The 17,202-nt window shown below is 45.3% G+C and overlaps 1 protein-coding gene across 3 annotated transcripts in view; it reads left to right on the top strand.

Annotated features, from left to right (window-relative positions):
• Nucleotides 1-17,202, top strand: part of LOC126481164 (peptide transporter family 1) — a 338,990-nt gene that overhangs the window by 186,012 nt on the left and 135,776 nt on the right. The gene's annotated exons all lie outside the window — the stretch shown is intronic.

Below are 17,202 nucleotides of genomic sequence, written 5' to 3'. Positions count from 1 at the left end.
GAATGGAACAAGAGTCCGACTGTTATGGAATATAAGCGACAGTTAACTTTATCCACTATTAGCAGCTTTATATCTGATTCTCTCTCCAATGTAGATTCTTATTGGCTGCCAGGTCCGGATGGCGTACCAATCCGGTTTCACACAGTGTGCGCTACGGCATTGCCCCATACTTAGCTTGCATTTATCGGGTACCTCTTGCTCAGTGAGAAGTCCCAAGTGACTGGAAACAAGCGCAGGTGACTACTTTATACAGGGTGTTACAAAAAGGCACGGCCAAACTTTCAGGAAACATTCCTCACAGACAAGAAAGAAAATATGTTATGTGGATATGTGTCCACGTTAGAGCTCATTTTATTACTTCTCTTCAAATCACATTAATCGTGGAATGGAAACAGACAGCAATAGAACGTACCAGCGTGACTTCCAACACTTTGTTACAGGAAATGTTCAAAATGCCCTCCGTTAGCGAGGATACATGCATCCACCCTCCGTCACATGGAATCCCTGATGCGCTGATGCAGTCCTGGAGAATGGCGTATTGTATCACAGCCGTCCACAATACGGGCACGAAGAGTCTCTACATTTGGTACCGGGGTTGCGTAGACAAGAGCTTTCAAATGCCCCCATAAATGAAAGTCAAGAGGGTTGAGGTCGGGAGAGCGTGGAGGCCATGGAATTGGTCCGCCTGTACCAATCCATCGGTCACCGAATCTGTTGTTGAGAAGCGTACGAACACTTCGACTGAAATGTGCAGGAGCTCCATCGTGCATGAACCACATTTTGTGTCGTACTTGTAAAGGCACATGTTCTAGCAGCACAGGTAGAGTATCCCCCTATGAAATCATGATAACGTGCTCCATTGAGCGTAGGTGGAAGAACATACTGACGAAACTAAAATGAGCTCCAACATGGAAATTAAGCGTTTCCGGACACATGTCCACATAACATCTTTTCTTTATTTGTGTGTGAGGAATGTTTCCCGAAAGTTTGGCCGTACCTCTTTGTAGCACCCTGTATAAGAAGGGTAAAAGAACGGACCTGCAGAGTTACAACATCCCTAACATCGGTTTGCTGCGGAATTCTTTAACATAATCTCAGCTCGAATATAATTAATTTTCTACGGACCGCAAAGCTTACACCCACGAATCAACATGGTTTTGGAAAGAATCGCTCGTATGAAACTAGGCTTGCCCTTTTATCACGTGATGTACTGCGAACTATGGATGAAGGGCAACAGGTAGAGTTGATATTTCTACATTTCCGGAAAGCATTTGAAACTGTGCCCCATGGCGGACTGTTAACAAAGGTACGAGCATATGAAATAGATTCCCAGCTATATGAGTGGCTTGAAGACTTCTTAAGTAACAGAACCCGGTATGTTGTCCTCGACGGCGACTGTTCGTCAGAGGCAAGGGTATCGTCAGGAGGGCCCAGGGAATTGTGATATGACCGCTATTATTTTTTATACACACAAATGATCTAGCGTACAGGGTGGGCGACAATCTGTGGTTGTTTACCGATGTTGCTGTTGTGTACGGTAAGGTATCGAAGTTGACCGACTGTGTGAGGAAACAGGATGATTTAGACAAAATTTCTAATTGGTGTGATAAATGTAGAAAAATGTAACTTAATCCGGATGATTAGGAAAAACAAACCCCTAATGTTCTTGTTATGTTGGCAGAAGAGCCAACACCGTGTTACTAGAGGAGACCGAAATGTACGCGTTTTAGCTCACGCAGGCTGGCCTGAGGAGGGAAGAACTATACTGACGTGAGGTCTGGAACATGAGAAGGAATTAGAATTCAGAAAGCGGACGTAATTAGTTGGATACTTAACTTTAATCCATTAATGATGAACGTCGCTCTTGACGGTACATGATTCACAATATCAATAGTTACTGAAATGGCGCCTTGCTAGGTCGTAGCAAATGACGTAGCTGATGGCTATGCTAAACTGTCGTCTCTGCAAATGAGAGCGTATGTATACAGTGAACCATCGCTAGCAAAGTCGGCCGTACAACTGGGGCGAGTGCTAGGAAGTCTCTAGACTAGACCTACTATGTGGCGGCGCTGGGTCTGCAATCACTGATAGTGGCGACACGCGGGTCCGACGTATACTAACGGACTGCGGCCGATTTAAAGGCTACCACCTAGCAAGTGTGGTGTCTGGCGGTGACACCACAGCTCTGATGCAACATTAGTAGTGTCCTGCCTGGCACAATCATGTCGTTTAAATACTTGGGCGTGACGTTGCGAAGTGATACGAAATGGAACTAGCATTATGATAGGGAAGGCGAAGGGGCGATTTCGTTTTATTGCGAGAATTTTGGAAATTGTGGTTCACCTGTGAAGGAGATCGCTTATAGGACGCTAGTACCACCTGTTAATGAGTACTGTTAGTGTTCCGGATCCACACGAGGTAGTATTGAAGGAAGACATCGAAGCAGTTCACAAGCGGGCTGCTAGATCTGTTGCTGGTAGGTTCGAACAACACACAAGTATTACGGAGATGCTTCGGGAACTCAAATAGCAATCACCGGAGGGAAGACGACATTCTTTCTGAGGTGCATTATTGAGAAAATCTAGAGAACCGGCATTTGACGCTGATTACAGAACGATTCTACTGAAGCCAACATAAAATTTCGCGTAAAATTAGGGCTCGTACAGAGGCATATAGACTAATTTCTCCCTCGCTCTATTTGCGAATAGAAAGAGGGAAGGAAGTGACTAATAGTGCTAATGGTACACTCCGCCTCTCACCGAGCAGTTGCTGGCGGAGTATGAGTGTTGCTATAGAATTACCTCCATTGATCCATAACACCCCTTCTGGTAGGTTTACTACTGGTAGTTGTGATGTAGACGTGCTGCTAGCTAATGAGTACGGACAGTAAAGCCAGTCCTTCTGAACATTCCACAGCCAACATAAGACGTTCTAACTAGTCAGACATGACCATAAAAAAGTACGCCAGTCGTTTGGAGCACTGAAGACGGTGTAGAACTGGCGCCAGGCGGTGATGTGACTCTCGAGCGGTCACGTCAGTCAAGCCAGTAAAGTGTTGTGTTGCGCTAGGCGGATGTACAGAACAGCGCAGTTGAATAGCTCAACGAGGAGACGTTACAGAATAACAGAAGAGTTATCGTGTTTGGACGTGAGCGTGACCACGCCGTGAATGACGTCGCCTGATTTCTCGGTGTATCAATTCGGACTGTCCAACGTATCTACGGGCAATAATGTACCGCTCACAGGCATGTAACACGGCGTAAGAACAGTGATCGTAAAAATATCTAATAGACAGGCACCGGAGACGAGTGCCGCACCTCGTCAGTGACGGTCGATTTCAAGACAGACAAGAAATGCTGCAGTCAGAGAATGCAGGCCCAACTCAATTGGTTTCTAAGTGAACATTGCGAAACGACATGTATGCAACGGACATTTGGAGACGGGCCGTCGCCCGGAAGTCCACTGCCCACAGAGGCACATAAAGCTGCTCTCCTTCAGTGACTGAAACAACACAGGAACAGAATAGTAGCTGACTGGAGACGCATACTGTGATCCGACGGGACGCGATTTTGCTACTTTTCAAATAACATAGGTGTCTAGCGCACCTACAATGGGGCTTTTAACTCGTAGTATGCGAAGGATGCACCTCAAACCGAAGGTAGTCCTGTCATGTTTTAGTGGTGTCTTTCGTACCATGCAATGGGCTCACTCATTCTGGTTACTGTAAACCAGAAATGGGACGTCTATTTCAATGTTCTCTGTGACCAAGAGTTGGCCTTTGTGCTACATCTTCATAATGGGCATCTTGTGGACACTCCATGCTTTCAAGAGGCCAACGGTCATCGGTCCCTGCATCGACTAATACTACTCGGGCATACAGTCGCACCTCTGCTGACCCGCTAAATATGTTCTCGTAATCCCGTATAAAGAACTCTGTAATTTATTTCTCAACTCTGGTATCAGCATTGCCTTCAATGCCTCTGTTTCACTGCCATACATACTCCCATCATCAGAACACGTTCTTGAAGGACGTCACAAATTCCGGATGAACTACCCCTTCATTGAGAGACTAATGAACGTGTTGTTTAGTCCCTTAACCCCCGATCAGTCGACCGACATACTTATTGGAAATGCCTGGGACCATCTGAAACAATCGGTGCATCATAGCAATCAAGATTACCACAATTTGGTGGTTTGACGGGATCTAATCGTCGAGTGGCTTCACCTGGATGGGACATATCGGAAGGACGCTTGGGTAATTTTCCTCGAAGAATTTGGAAGGTTATTTTCCAGTCCAGAGGCGGTGTTGCACGGTATCGGCTAACTGTCTCCTGTGGTTAGCATACCTATGGTTAGCATACCGTTTGTTTACTTTAGATATCCGCTATAGATTGACAACGCTTTATACTTCCGACGCCTTTCATGCTAACTTCAGAGTCAAGCCCAGAATTTACCCTACCAAAATGAAACACACTACAAGCTTTTTAAGTATATTGTTGTAATTGTGAAGAAACTTCGTCTAGCTCTGGGTTGCACCAGTAACCAAAGAGAGGGAATACTTTGATTGCCACATCGCTTTGCGCACGGCCAGTCGGTGTCAAACATAACCGTCAAAGCCTCACCATAAACCTGTCATACTGCTGCAAATAGCGTGCTGAAGTTATTATTCTCACTAAGATTGTTATGGCGCTCCTTGACATTCCAGTACCACTACAGTCCTTAGAACACATTTCATTTGTTCGAAGAAGCCGCCAAATTGGAGAATGAATGAATCGGTGGTGGTTATGATATTATGTATAGTGGGCTCAACAGAGGCCATCAGCGCCCTTACTAAATTAATTGAAGACGAATGTGGTCAATTCTTGACATTTGTCCCAAAAGATAAAATATAAAACTAAATTCTCATTCTCAAGAACCCTGCTATCATTTTACCCCCCTCCCCCCCCTCCGCACACACACACACACACACACACACACACACACACACACACTTGCAGATGTACTCGCACTTTCACACGGAGACCCAAAACGTTTATCTCTCAAGTCATTGGGTTGTCGCCGGCCGGTGTGGCCGTGCGATTCTAGGCGCTTCAGTCTGGAACCGCGTGACCGCTACGGTCGCAGGTTCGAATCCTGCCTCGGACATGGATGTGTGTGATGTCCTTAGGTTAGTTAGGTTTAAGTAGTTCTAAGTTCTAGGGCACTGATGACCTGAGATGTTAAGTCCCATAGCGCTCAGAGCCATTTGAACCATTGGGTTGTCAAAATAAAACTATGCGACAGTTAAACTAATGCAACGAAGAACCGTGCCTGGTCGATCAACTTGAAAATAATAGATGAACCAGACGCCCTGATAACACAATAAAATTTTGTATTTAAGAAATTATGTAGGTCAGATTTCACACAATCTTAAAACACGAACCACACTACATTCATTGTGTCCCAAAGTGGAGGGCAGTTCAGATGGTGAATTGGTTGCAGCCCTTATGCACTGATCAACCAGAACATTATGACCACCTACCTAATAGCCGGTATATCCACTTTTGGCACGGATAATAGGGGCTACGTGACGTGGCACGGAAGCAATGAGGCCTTGGTAAGTCGCTGGAGGGAACTGGCACCACACCTACACACACAAACCACCCAATTCCCATTAATTACGGCGACGGGGCGATGAGCTCTGACGCCACGTTCAATCACATCCCAGATGTGTTCGATAAAGTTCAGATCCGGTGATTTGGGGGGCCAGAACATCAATTCGAACTCGCTGCTGTGTTCCTCGAAGCACTCAGTTACAATTCTGGTCTTGTGACATGGCGCATGAAGGGGTGTACGTGGTCTGCAACCAGTGTACGATACTCCTCGGCCGTCATGGTGCCTTGCACGATCCCCGCTGGAGCCACCGCCAGCTCGTTTCCGTCCCGTAGCACAGGTGTCAAGGAACTGATCGCCTGGAAGACGACGGATTCGCACCGTTCCATCGGCATGAGGTATCGGGATTCATCAGACGATGCAACGCTCTACCACTGCGCCAGCGTCCAGTGCCAATGGTAACGTGCCTGTTTTAGTCGTAGTTGCGGATGTCGAGGTGTTAACATTGGCACATGCATGCGTCGTTGGCTGCGGAGACCCATCGTTAGTGTTTGGTGCACTGTATATTTAGATATACATGTACTCTGCCCAGCCTTAAAGTATGATGGTAGCCCTGCCACAATTTACTGCCTGTCCTATTTTACCAGGCTGCCCAGCCTGTGACGTCCGGCATTTGTAACGAGCGGTGGCAGTCCTACTCCACGACGTCTGGGCGTGGTTTCATCTTGGTTTCGTCACGTGTTGAAGACACCGCAGCACTCCTCGAACACCGGACAAGTCGCGCAGTTTCCGGAATGCTCTTGCCGAGCCTCCGCACCATCACAATCTGCCCTCGGTCAAACCCTGACAGGTCGCGCGCCTTTCCCATTCTACACATGGGCAGCACTCTCACTGGTACTACACTACTGGCCATTAAAATTGCTACACCACGAAGATGACGTGCTACAGATGCAAAATTTAACCTACAGGAAGATGATGCTGTGATATGCAAATGATTAGCTTTTCAGAGCATTCACACAAGGTTGGCGCCGGTGGCGACACCTACAACGTGCTGACATGAGGAAAGTTTCCAACCGCTTTCTCATACACAAACAGCAGTTGACCGGCGTTGCCTAGTGAAACGTTGTTGTGATTCCTCGTGTAAGGAGAAGAAATGCGTACCATCACGTTTCCGACTTTGATAAAGGTCGGATTGTAGCCTATCGCGATTGTAGTTTATCGTATCGCGACATTGCTGCTAGCGTTGATCTAGAACCAATGACTGTTAGCAGAATATTGAATCGGTGGGTTAAGGAGGGTAATATGGAACGCCGTTCTGGATCCCAACGGCCTCGTACCAATAACAGTAGAGATGACAGGCATCTTATCCACATGGTTGTAAAGGATCGTGCAGCCACGTCTCGATCCCTGAGTCAACAGATGGGGACGTTTGCAAGACGACAACCATCTGACGAACAGTTCGACGAAGTTTGCAGCAGCATGGACTATCAGCTCGGAGACCATGGCTGCGGTTACCCTTGACGCTGCATCACAGACAGGAGCGCCTGCGATGGTGTACTCAACGACGAAGCTGGGTGCTCGAATGGCAAAACGCCATTTTTTCGGATGAATCCAGGTTTTGTTTACAGCATCATGATGGTCGCATCCGTATTTGCGACATCGCGGTGAATGCACATTGGAAGCATGTATTCGTCATCGCCATACTGGCGTATCACCCGGCGTGGAGGTATGGGGTGCCATTGGTTACACGTCTCGGTCACCTCTTGTTCGCATTGACGGCACTTTGAACAGTGGGCGTTACATTTCAGATGTGTTACTACCCGTGGCTCTACCCTTCATTCGCTCCCTGCGAAACCCTACATTTTGCCGGCCGCGGTGGCTATGCGGTTCTAGGCGCTCCAGTCCAGAGCCGCGCTGCAGCTACGGTCGCAGGTTCGAATCCTGCTTCGGGCATGGGTGTGTGTGATGTCCTTAGGTTAGTTAGGTTTAAGTAGTTCTAAGTTCTAGGGGACTGATGACCACAGCAGTTGAGTCCCATAGTGCTCAGAGCCATTTCAAACCCTACATTTCAGCAGGATAATGCACGACCGCATGTTGCAGGTCCTGTATGGGCCTTTCTGGATACAGAAAATGTTCGACTGCTGCCCTGGCCAGCACATTCTCCAGATCTCTCACCAATTGAAAACGTCTGGTCAATGGTGACCGAGCAACTGGCTCGTCACAATAAGCAAGTCACTACTCTTGATGAACTGTGGTATCGTGGTGAAGCTGCATGGGCAGCTGTACCTGTACACGCCATCCAAGCTCTGTTTGACTCAATGCCCAGGCGTATCAAGGCGGTTATTACGGCCAGACGTGGTTGTTCTGGGTACTGATTTCTCAGGATCTATGCACCCAAATTGCGTGAAAATGTAATCACATGTCAGTTCTAGTATAATATATTTGTCCAATGAATACCCGTTTATCATCTGCATTTCTTCTTGGTGTAGCAATTTTAATGGCCAGTAGTGTACATTCACCGTGGCTGTGTCTGACAAGCGGTCATTCCTCGCCAGGTGACTCTGCTATCGTCTGGACAGGTTTATATCGGTAGTAGGTCGGTGGTCATAATGTTCTGGCTGATCAGTGTATTTTTATGTAAAACGCATTCTGTTAGAATGAGGTGCTCAGATACTCGTACACAAGTACTGCAAATTTGTGGGTCCTCCTGCCGGAGGAGGAATCCTTGCGTCGGAGAACAGTGCCCTATCCGGAGGCGCGTTTTAGGAAGAAGGCCACGGCCGTGTCGTTTATTCACCGATTGCAGCTTGTTGGTTCTCAGTCCTAACCACTCCTCCCACAGACGCATGATCCTGTACTGAAACAGCAAGGTGACTGCATGTACAGAGGCAGAACGTTGAGAAATTGTGTTTTACAAGCAAGCGTCCTTCGTTGCTTCATCTGCTGCCTCATTACGTAAATTTCCCGCGTGTCCAGGTACCCAGTAAAATGATATCCTTGCCTTGTCTCTATAAGAGGGAGAGGTTGTCGTGAATCATCTGACTAGATTTTTCTGTTGGGTACGTGTGATGGACCACCTGAAGGCACTTGTAGGATAGATGGATGGATCGAATAGTGAAGACAATGGACTCGTAATTTACAGTAGTATTGTTCATATCTTTTCCTGCCATATTGATTTAGGTTTTGCGATGTGCCTCCAATTTATGTCTGGTGAATTTCGTGGCATTTCTTTCAACGTATCCACAGCAAATTTCCTCTCCAATCCTAAAATCGGCTATATCTAGTGACAGTGGTGTGGCACAGCGTTATTACGTTGGACTTGGATTCACGAGGACGGCGGTTCAGATGCCGGTTCTCCTAAATCGCTTAAGGCAAAGAGTAGGATGATTTCTTTAAAAATGGCGTGGCCGAATTCAGTAATAGTATGCTTTCAGCTGTTCTACCGAGTTGTTGTTTCTATTTCATGCACACTGTTTCGAAGTCGTGGCTTTACGTGCTGAGTTCTGATGTTACGTGTACTCTCTGGAAGGGCTCCAACCAAGCAACGAGCGCACACACACACCTGTAAAAATCGCAGCACGTTAAGAAGATAGCGAGCCGGGCGTCAAAATATTCTTCATAAAATGGAAAAGAAAACTCGACAGAACACTCTGAAGCACATTATCAATCAACAGCGCTGAGAAAACCTGAGATCACACGGCCGAATTCCTTCGTCTTTCCCCAACCTAAGATTACGTTCAGTCTATAAAAAGCATGTTGAGTGTAGGCGTAACGTTATACCGCAATCTTCCTTTCTATGTCTAATTAATGATCTAGTTAAACTCTTAGATTCCTCCCTACGGAGAAAGCAACCCAATGGCCAGACACTATTGCAAGATTGCACTCCAAACTTGCTTTGCTCACAATCATAAATTCTTAATGCTTTGGAGATTTATATGTTCGTCCTCAATGCGTATGTTAGCTATCAGAAATCTAGGGTCCATGCATTGCAAACCAAATTTAAATACAATAGTGCACTATTACATATAATGTAAGTGTAGAAGAATCATACTTAAATCCATGATTCTCTTTTGTGTAGTTATTTTCGTTGTTTGCTTTTAAACACCACATTCAAGAGTTAGCTGTAGAGGTTGTGCTGGCCTCTGTATTTAGCGACGGATTCCGCATTTCGTGCATATGTAGCAGCATTATATCGCATTAACGATTTATCTATTCGTGCAATTGGTGCTGGGATAGCATGTAATTAAAAATATATTAAGGCCGAGAAAGTTTACTAACATCATGAAATTCCAGACTTAACAGAATTACTCGTGCCGAATAAAACTGTAACATTTCCTGAAATCTGAGCGTGTGTCATTGGTGCGAACAGGACTAAGACCTGGTATCCTACATGGGCGTAGCGACCTACAGCGTGATAAGATATTCCCTATAAAGTATTAATAACCAACTTCTGTTTGTAGTTTGCTACAATCCACTTCAAAACACTTCTTATGTTACTCGTAGATTCTAGTGCAATACTGCCAATCGTACGTGATTTAGTTCTCTGAACATATTGCAGGGCTTTTGTGTTGTTCCTGTTTATATAATTGACGCTGACCCACTCTGACGTTGTCCTTTTACGCAAGGCTCGCCCATTCTAGATCTAGCTCTTACTTGTTTTGCCTGACGTCCTTCCTGAAGCCACACTGTAAGCTTGGTTAATGTGAAAGAACTTCGGGTGTAGGAAATCGCTAAGACTCAAATAATAAATATGTCTACAGTACCAGGCCGAACATTGTTTTGATCTGCGTGAAATCCGCTTTAATCAAGACAGAGTGAAGGTGCCTGTGTTAAAATTCAAAATTCACCATGATGACTTATGACACCCGGAAACATACCTTTCGCCAGTGGTGATCCTACCGCCTGAAGTGGATAGCTTTGCAGTGCTAATTTAGGTTGTGTGTGTGTATGTGTGCGTTCAGGAGAGGAGAGGGGTAGGCGAAAGCTAGTACGGAAGGTGACCTCGCTTGCCAAACGAGCAAGATATTATGCTAAACGCACCTGCAAGATATAAACATAATTATTTGTCGTCGTGGAAACAAACAAGTATTTTCTTTGTAGTAGCGAAATACGAAAAACATTCACGACTTTTCAAAATGGTTCAAATGGCTCTGAGCACTATGGGACTCAACTGCTGAGGTCATTAGTCCCCTAGAACTTAGAACTAGTTAAACCTAACTAACCTAAGGACATCACAAACATCCATGCCCGAGGCAGGATTCGAACCTGCGACCGTAGCGGTCTTGCGGTTCCAGACTGCAGCGCCTTTAACCGCACGGCCACTTCGGCCGGCTCACGACTTTTCCACCAACTTCACTGTCATACTTCACGTCGCTTTCACTCTCGGCGCAAGACAGACCATAGACCGGTGATTTACCGACAAACGACTGTTTAAAATTCCGTGTTCCATCGTCGAAGTATCACAAGCAGAAAGAGCTTCTGCTGTTTAGTAGGAACTGAGCCATTAGTTACTTTGCGTCATTAACGGGTACGGACAGTTTGTGCCTGTTAATTTTCAGGTCAGACGCTAATCACTTCGAAGTTCTTCTGGAGCATGTGTGAGAGTTAAGGTGCAGCGTTTTCTGCATCTTGCTTTAAAAGACCTGTTGGGGGTACCTCAGGCGGAAAATTTATGATGTCGATTTGGAAAGTAATTAGTCGTTCTGTATTTGCTTGCTATGAATAACAAAGAATCGGAGACGATGTATCGGACTCGCATTTCAAACCGTATCCTTTTTTCTTCATAGCGGTATGGTTCACGAGTACAAACGTAACGGCGACAAAATACGCGACTCATCTTAGTGTTTCCTGTTATCTGCAATAAGGTCGCGCTTGAAGTTCCTTCCTTCCTTTCCAGGACAACACTTTTAGGATAACACGCGAAACTGTGCCCAAAATGGAGTTATCCACATATACATAAATCTGTGAGTGATTTGTACTATCATACACTCTGGACATAGCAAACATAGTGCGCGAAACTTGGAAAAGACACTCTGCGAGAGAGGTAATGTGGTAATCGCCGTAAATGATATTGATCTGTATATTCAGTCACACAACAAGCAAAATGGAGTGCACAGGACACAAGGCAAGAATTCCTGTGGCAGTTATCGCATCCAACAAGTTGATTCTCGAGCTATGGCCTCATCGTCGAAGCTGTTTCCAAAGGACTCTAATAAATAACTCACTTGAGCCAGCCGGGGCTAAACAGTGAATGTTTCATCTATATCTTCATCGTTACTCTGCGATTCACACTTAAGTGCCTGGCGGAGGGTTCATCGAACCATTTTAATACTACTACTCTACCATTTCACTCTCGAATGGCGCGTGAGAAAAAGGCTAAATCTTTCCGTTCGAGCTCTGATTCCTCTTACACTGCTGGCCATTAAAACTGCTACACCAAGAAGAAATGCGGATGATAAACGGGTATTCATTGGACAAATATATTATACTAGAACTGACATGTGATTACATTTACACGCAATTTGGGTGCATAGATCCTGAGAAATCAGTACCCAGAACAACCACCTCTGGCCGTAATAACCGCCTTGATACGCCTGGGCATTGAGTCAAACAGAGCTTGGATGGCGTGTACAGGTACAGCTGCCCATGCAGCTTCAACACGATACCACAGTTCATCAAGAGTAGTGACTTGCTTATTGTGACGAGCCACTTGCTCGGCCACCATTGACCAGACGTTTTCAATTGGTGAGAGATCTGGAGAACGTGCTGGCCAGGGCAGCAGTCGAACATTTTCTGTATCCAGGAAGTCTCGTACAGGACCTGCAACATGCGGTCGTGCTTTATGTAGGGTTTCGCAGGGATCGAATGAAGGGTAGAGCCACGGGTCGTAACACATTTGAAATGTAACGTCCACTGTTCAAAGTGCCGTCAATGCGAACAAGAGCTGACCGAGATGTGTAACCAATGGCACCCCGTACCATCACTCCGGGTGATACGCCAGTATGGCGATGACGAATACACGTTTCCAATGTGCGTTCACCGCGATGTCGCCAAACACGGATGCGACCATCATGATATTGTAAACAGAACCTGGATTCATCCGAAAAAATGACGTTTCGCCATTCGTGCACCCGGGTTCGTAGTTGAGTACACCATCGCAGGCGCTCCTGTCTGTGATGCAGCGTCAATGATAACCGCAGCCATGGTCTCCGAGCTAATAGTCCATGCTGCTGCAAAAGCCGTCGAACTGTTCGTGCAGATGGTTGTTGTCTTGCAAACGTCCCCATCTGTTGATCAGGGATCGAGACGTGGCTGCACGAACCGTTACAGCCAAGCGGATAAGATGCCTGTCATCTCGACTGCTAGTGATACGAGGCCGTTGGGATCCAGCACGGCGTTCCGTATTACCCTCCTGAACCCACCGATTCCATATTCTGCTAACAGTCATCGGATCTCGACCAACGCGAGCAGCAGTGTCGCGATACGATAAACCGCAATCGGAATAGGCTACAATCCGACCTTGATCAAAGTCGGAAACCTGATGGTACGCATTTCTCCTCCTTACACGAGGCATCACAACAACGTTTCACCAGGCAACGCCGGTCAACTGCTGTTTGTGTATGAGAAAGCGGTTGGAAACTTTCCTCACGTCAACACGTTGTAGGTGTCGCCACCGGTGCCAACCTTGTGTGAATGCTCTGAAAAGCTAATCATTTGCATATCACAGCATCTTCTTCCTGTCGATTAAATTTCGCGTCTGTAGCACGTCATCTTCGTGGTGTAGCAATTTTAATGGCCAGTAGTGTATTTTATTGTGATTATTTCTCCCTATGTAGGTGGGTGTCAACAAGATGTTTTCGCATTCGGAAGAGAAAGTTGGTGATTCAAATCTCCATAAATAGATCTCGCCGCAAAGAAAACCGCCTTTATTTCAGTGACTACCACCCCAACTCGCGCATCATATGAGTGACACTCTCAGCCCTACTGCGCGATAATACGAAACGAGCTGCCTTTCTTTGCAGTTTTTCGATGTCCTCTGTCAATTCTACCTGGCAAGGATCCCAAAATGCGGAGCAATATTCCACCAGAGGACGGACAAGTGTAATGTAGGCTGTCTTTTTAGTGGGTTTGTCGCATCTTCTAAGTTTTCTGCCAACAGAGTGCAGTCTTTGTTTCGCCTTCCCCACTATGTTATCTATGTGGTCTTTCAAATTAACTGTAATTCCTAGGTATTTAGTCGCTACCGGTGAATTACTAGCAATGCCTTTCTGTGTGAGGACAGACACTGTCGCCCAGCAGAATCATACCCATTGTGAGTATTCCAAGTAGCGGCGCACGCACGCACTCACACACACACACACACACACACACACACATACGTGAAGTGTCAGCTACTGGTTTTGAGACCTTCCGGATTCATGACTGATATTCCTGTCTCGGGGTGAGGCTGTTCCCTTCTGTGGGAATACAATTCTAGCGAATGGCTTGTCGTACTGCGGAATACTGTCTTTCACTAGACATGTGGTGCCACCTTCTAGAAATACAAGGGCGCGAAATTAGAACTATATGCGGTATTTAGGATATGCTATTTATTTACTAAAACACCCTTGTATCACGGTATAGGCACACATTAATCTTTAAAATAAGGTCTATAGGAATTGAAAGTAAAACTATGCCAACAGATGTGATTAAGAAATTTTGATCAGCCAGTGGGTCGAAAACTTCGACCAGTACGTAATGACAGTAATGGAACTTCTGGAAGACATTCGATACAGTTCCACATTGTTTAGTGAACAAAACAAGTGTTCGAGTAGTGGACCAGATTAGCGACTGAATTCGGGACACGCCTTTCTTAATAGTAATTTTAGGAATACACCGAAGGGAATAGAATAAGTCAATCACCACTTACAATATACACAGGGTGAAACGGTTATAAGCGCAAATATTTCTATTGGTGACTGCAGACAATGTACTGAATAACACTACATCAGTATTTACTTCACTTTCAGACTAATAATTATAGCTATTTGGAGTAGTATGTTTTTAGGTTGGTTAATACCTCCAAGGACATTAGGCAAGCGGTACCCATTAATGCTTAGCATGAAAGTGTGGATGCAAAACAGTTGGCCAATATGACAGGTGTAGTCCACTTAGTGTACAGTTACGACTGTGCAGGAAACATCAGGCAGTAAATTATGTGGCATGTTTACAGGAAGACTGTTACATTTAACGAAAAAAGGTGAACACACTGAATTACGTACATATTAAGGTACCACGTATAAAAATATCTGCAGTTATACCTGTCACTCTATATGAAATATGATCTAGTGGATAACGTTGCAGGCTTCGTGAGGCTATTGACAGACGATGCTGTTAGACGACGGTTTCACCGCCATTCTTGTGTTCTTCAGTCCAGAGACTGGTTTGATGCGGCTCTCCATGCTACTCTATCCTGTGCAAGCTTCTTCATCTCACAGTACCTACTGCAACCTCCATCCTTCTGAATCTTTGTGTATTCTCCCTCTACGATTTGGTGATCCCTTGATGTCTCAGAACATGTCCTACCAACCGATCCCTTCTTCTAGTCAAGGTGTGCCACAAATTTCTCTTCTCCCTAATTCTATTCAATACCTCCTCATTAGTTGTGTGATCTACCCATCTAATCTTCAGCATTCTTCTGTAGCACCATATTTCGAAAGCTTTTATTCTCTTCTAGTCCAAACTATTTTTCGTCCACGTTTCACTTCCATACATGGCCACACTCTATACAAATACTTCCAGAAACGACTTCCTGACACTTAAATCTATACTCGTTGTTAACAAATTTCTCTTCTTCACAAACGCTTTCCTTGCCATTGCCAGTCTACATTTTATATCCTCTCTACTTCGATCATCATCAGTTATTTTGTCCTCCAACTAGCAAAACTCCTTTACTACTTCAAGTGTCTCATTTCCTAATCTAATACCCTCAGCATCACCCGACTTAATTCGACTACATTCCATTATCCTCGTTTTGCTTTTGTTGATGTTCAACTTATATCCTCCTTTCAAGACACTGTCCATTCCGTTCAGCTGCTCTTCCAGGTCCTTTGCTGTCTCTGACAGAATTACAATGTCATTGGCGAACCTCAAAGTTTTTATTTCTTCTCCATGTACGAGGGCTATCCACAAAGTACATTACGTTTTGGAATTAAAAATAAATAAAGTACTGGAAATTTTTTTTATTATATACAGATGAAAGCCACACTTAAATACTGCTTTACTATATAGTTGCCATTTAAATTAAGGCACTTAACGTAGCGATGGACGAGCTTGGAAATTCCTTCGTCGTAAAATTCGGCCGCCTGCGCCTTCAGCCACGTGGCGACTGTCTTTTGGGACAGAAAAGGTGTGATTTTTTGTGGATTTCCTGGAAAGAGGCACTACAATAAACCCTCAAAGGTATTGCCAAACTCTGCATAACCCAGAAGAGCAATACAAAACAAGCGCAGGGGAAAGTTGGGCTCAAAGATCTTGCTGATTCACGACAACGCTCGGGCCCACACGGCAAATGCCACTCGTGAAGTTCTCGAATCTTTCAAGTGGGAGTTGTTTCCTCATCCGCCGTACAGTCCCGACCTGGCACTGAGCGACTTCCACTTACACCCAGCAATGAAGAAGTGGTTGGCTATGCAGCGTTTTGATGACGACGCACAGCTTCAAGAAGAAGTAACCACGTGGTTGAAGGCGCAGGCGGCCGAATGTTACGACGAAGGAATTTCCAAGCTCGTCCATCGCTACGATAAGTGCCTTAATTTAAATGGCAACTATGTAGAAAAGTGTAGTATTTAAGTGTGGCTTTCATCTGTATATAATAAAAAAATTTCCAAAACTTTATTTATTTTTAATTCCAAAACGTAATGTATGAGGGCGGTTCAGAAAGTAACCTCCGATTGGTCACAGTGCAGGTTGTGGGGGGAGTAGCGACGCCATCTGTGCGTTCACGCACTCAACAGGTCAGTCGGCATCAAGGCGTGGTCGAGTGAACGTCGTACCTGCGCTAGTTTAGCTTTTGTGGCAGTTTGAAATGTGTGCTGCAATAGAAAACCCTGCCAAATGTGAAGTGCGTGCTGTCATAAGGTTTTTTACAACCAAAGGATATTCTGCAGCAGCTATTCATCGTGAGCTTTGTGCCGTGTACGGACCAAGAGTTATGAGTGAAGGAGTTGTCCGTGAATGGGTACGTTTATTTAAAAGTGGACGAGAAAACGTTCATGATGAAGAGAGGAGTGGTAGACCATCATTGGTGACTGACGAACTCGTTCAGGCAGTTGATGCAAAAGTTCGTGAAAATCGACGTTTCTCAATGTCGGAGTTGTCTACTGGTTTTCCACAGATTTCTAAGACTCTCTTGTACGAGATAGTGACAGCAAGATTGGGTTACCGTAAGTTCTGTGCACGATGGGTGCCCAAAATTCTTACCGACCACCACAAAACTCAAAGAATGGCCTCTGCATTAGACTTTCTGTCACGTTATGAGGACGAAGGAGAACCATTGTTAAACAGAATCGTGACCAGTGACGAAACCTGGATTAAGTACGTGAACCCTGAGACAAAAGAACAATCAAAGAT

Source organism: Schistocerca serialis, chromosome 5 (genome assembly GCF_023864345.2).
Source record: "Schistocerca serialis cubense isolate TAMUIC-IGC-003099 chromosome 5, iqSchSeri2.2, whole genome shotgun sequence".
Taxonomy (NCBI): domain Eukaryota; kingdom Metazoa; phylum Arthropoda; class Insecta; order Orthoptera; family Acrididae; genus Schistocerca; species Schistocerca serialis.
This window is presented reverse-complemented; position numbering and strand designations above follow the sequence as displayed.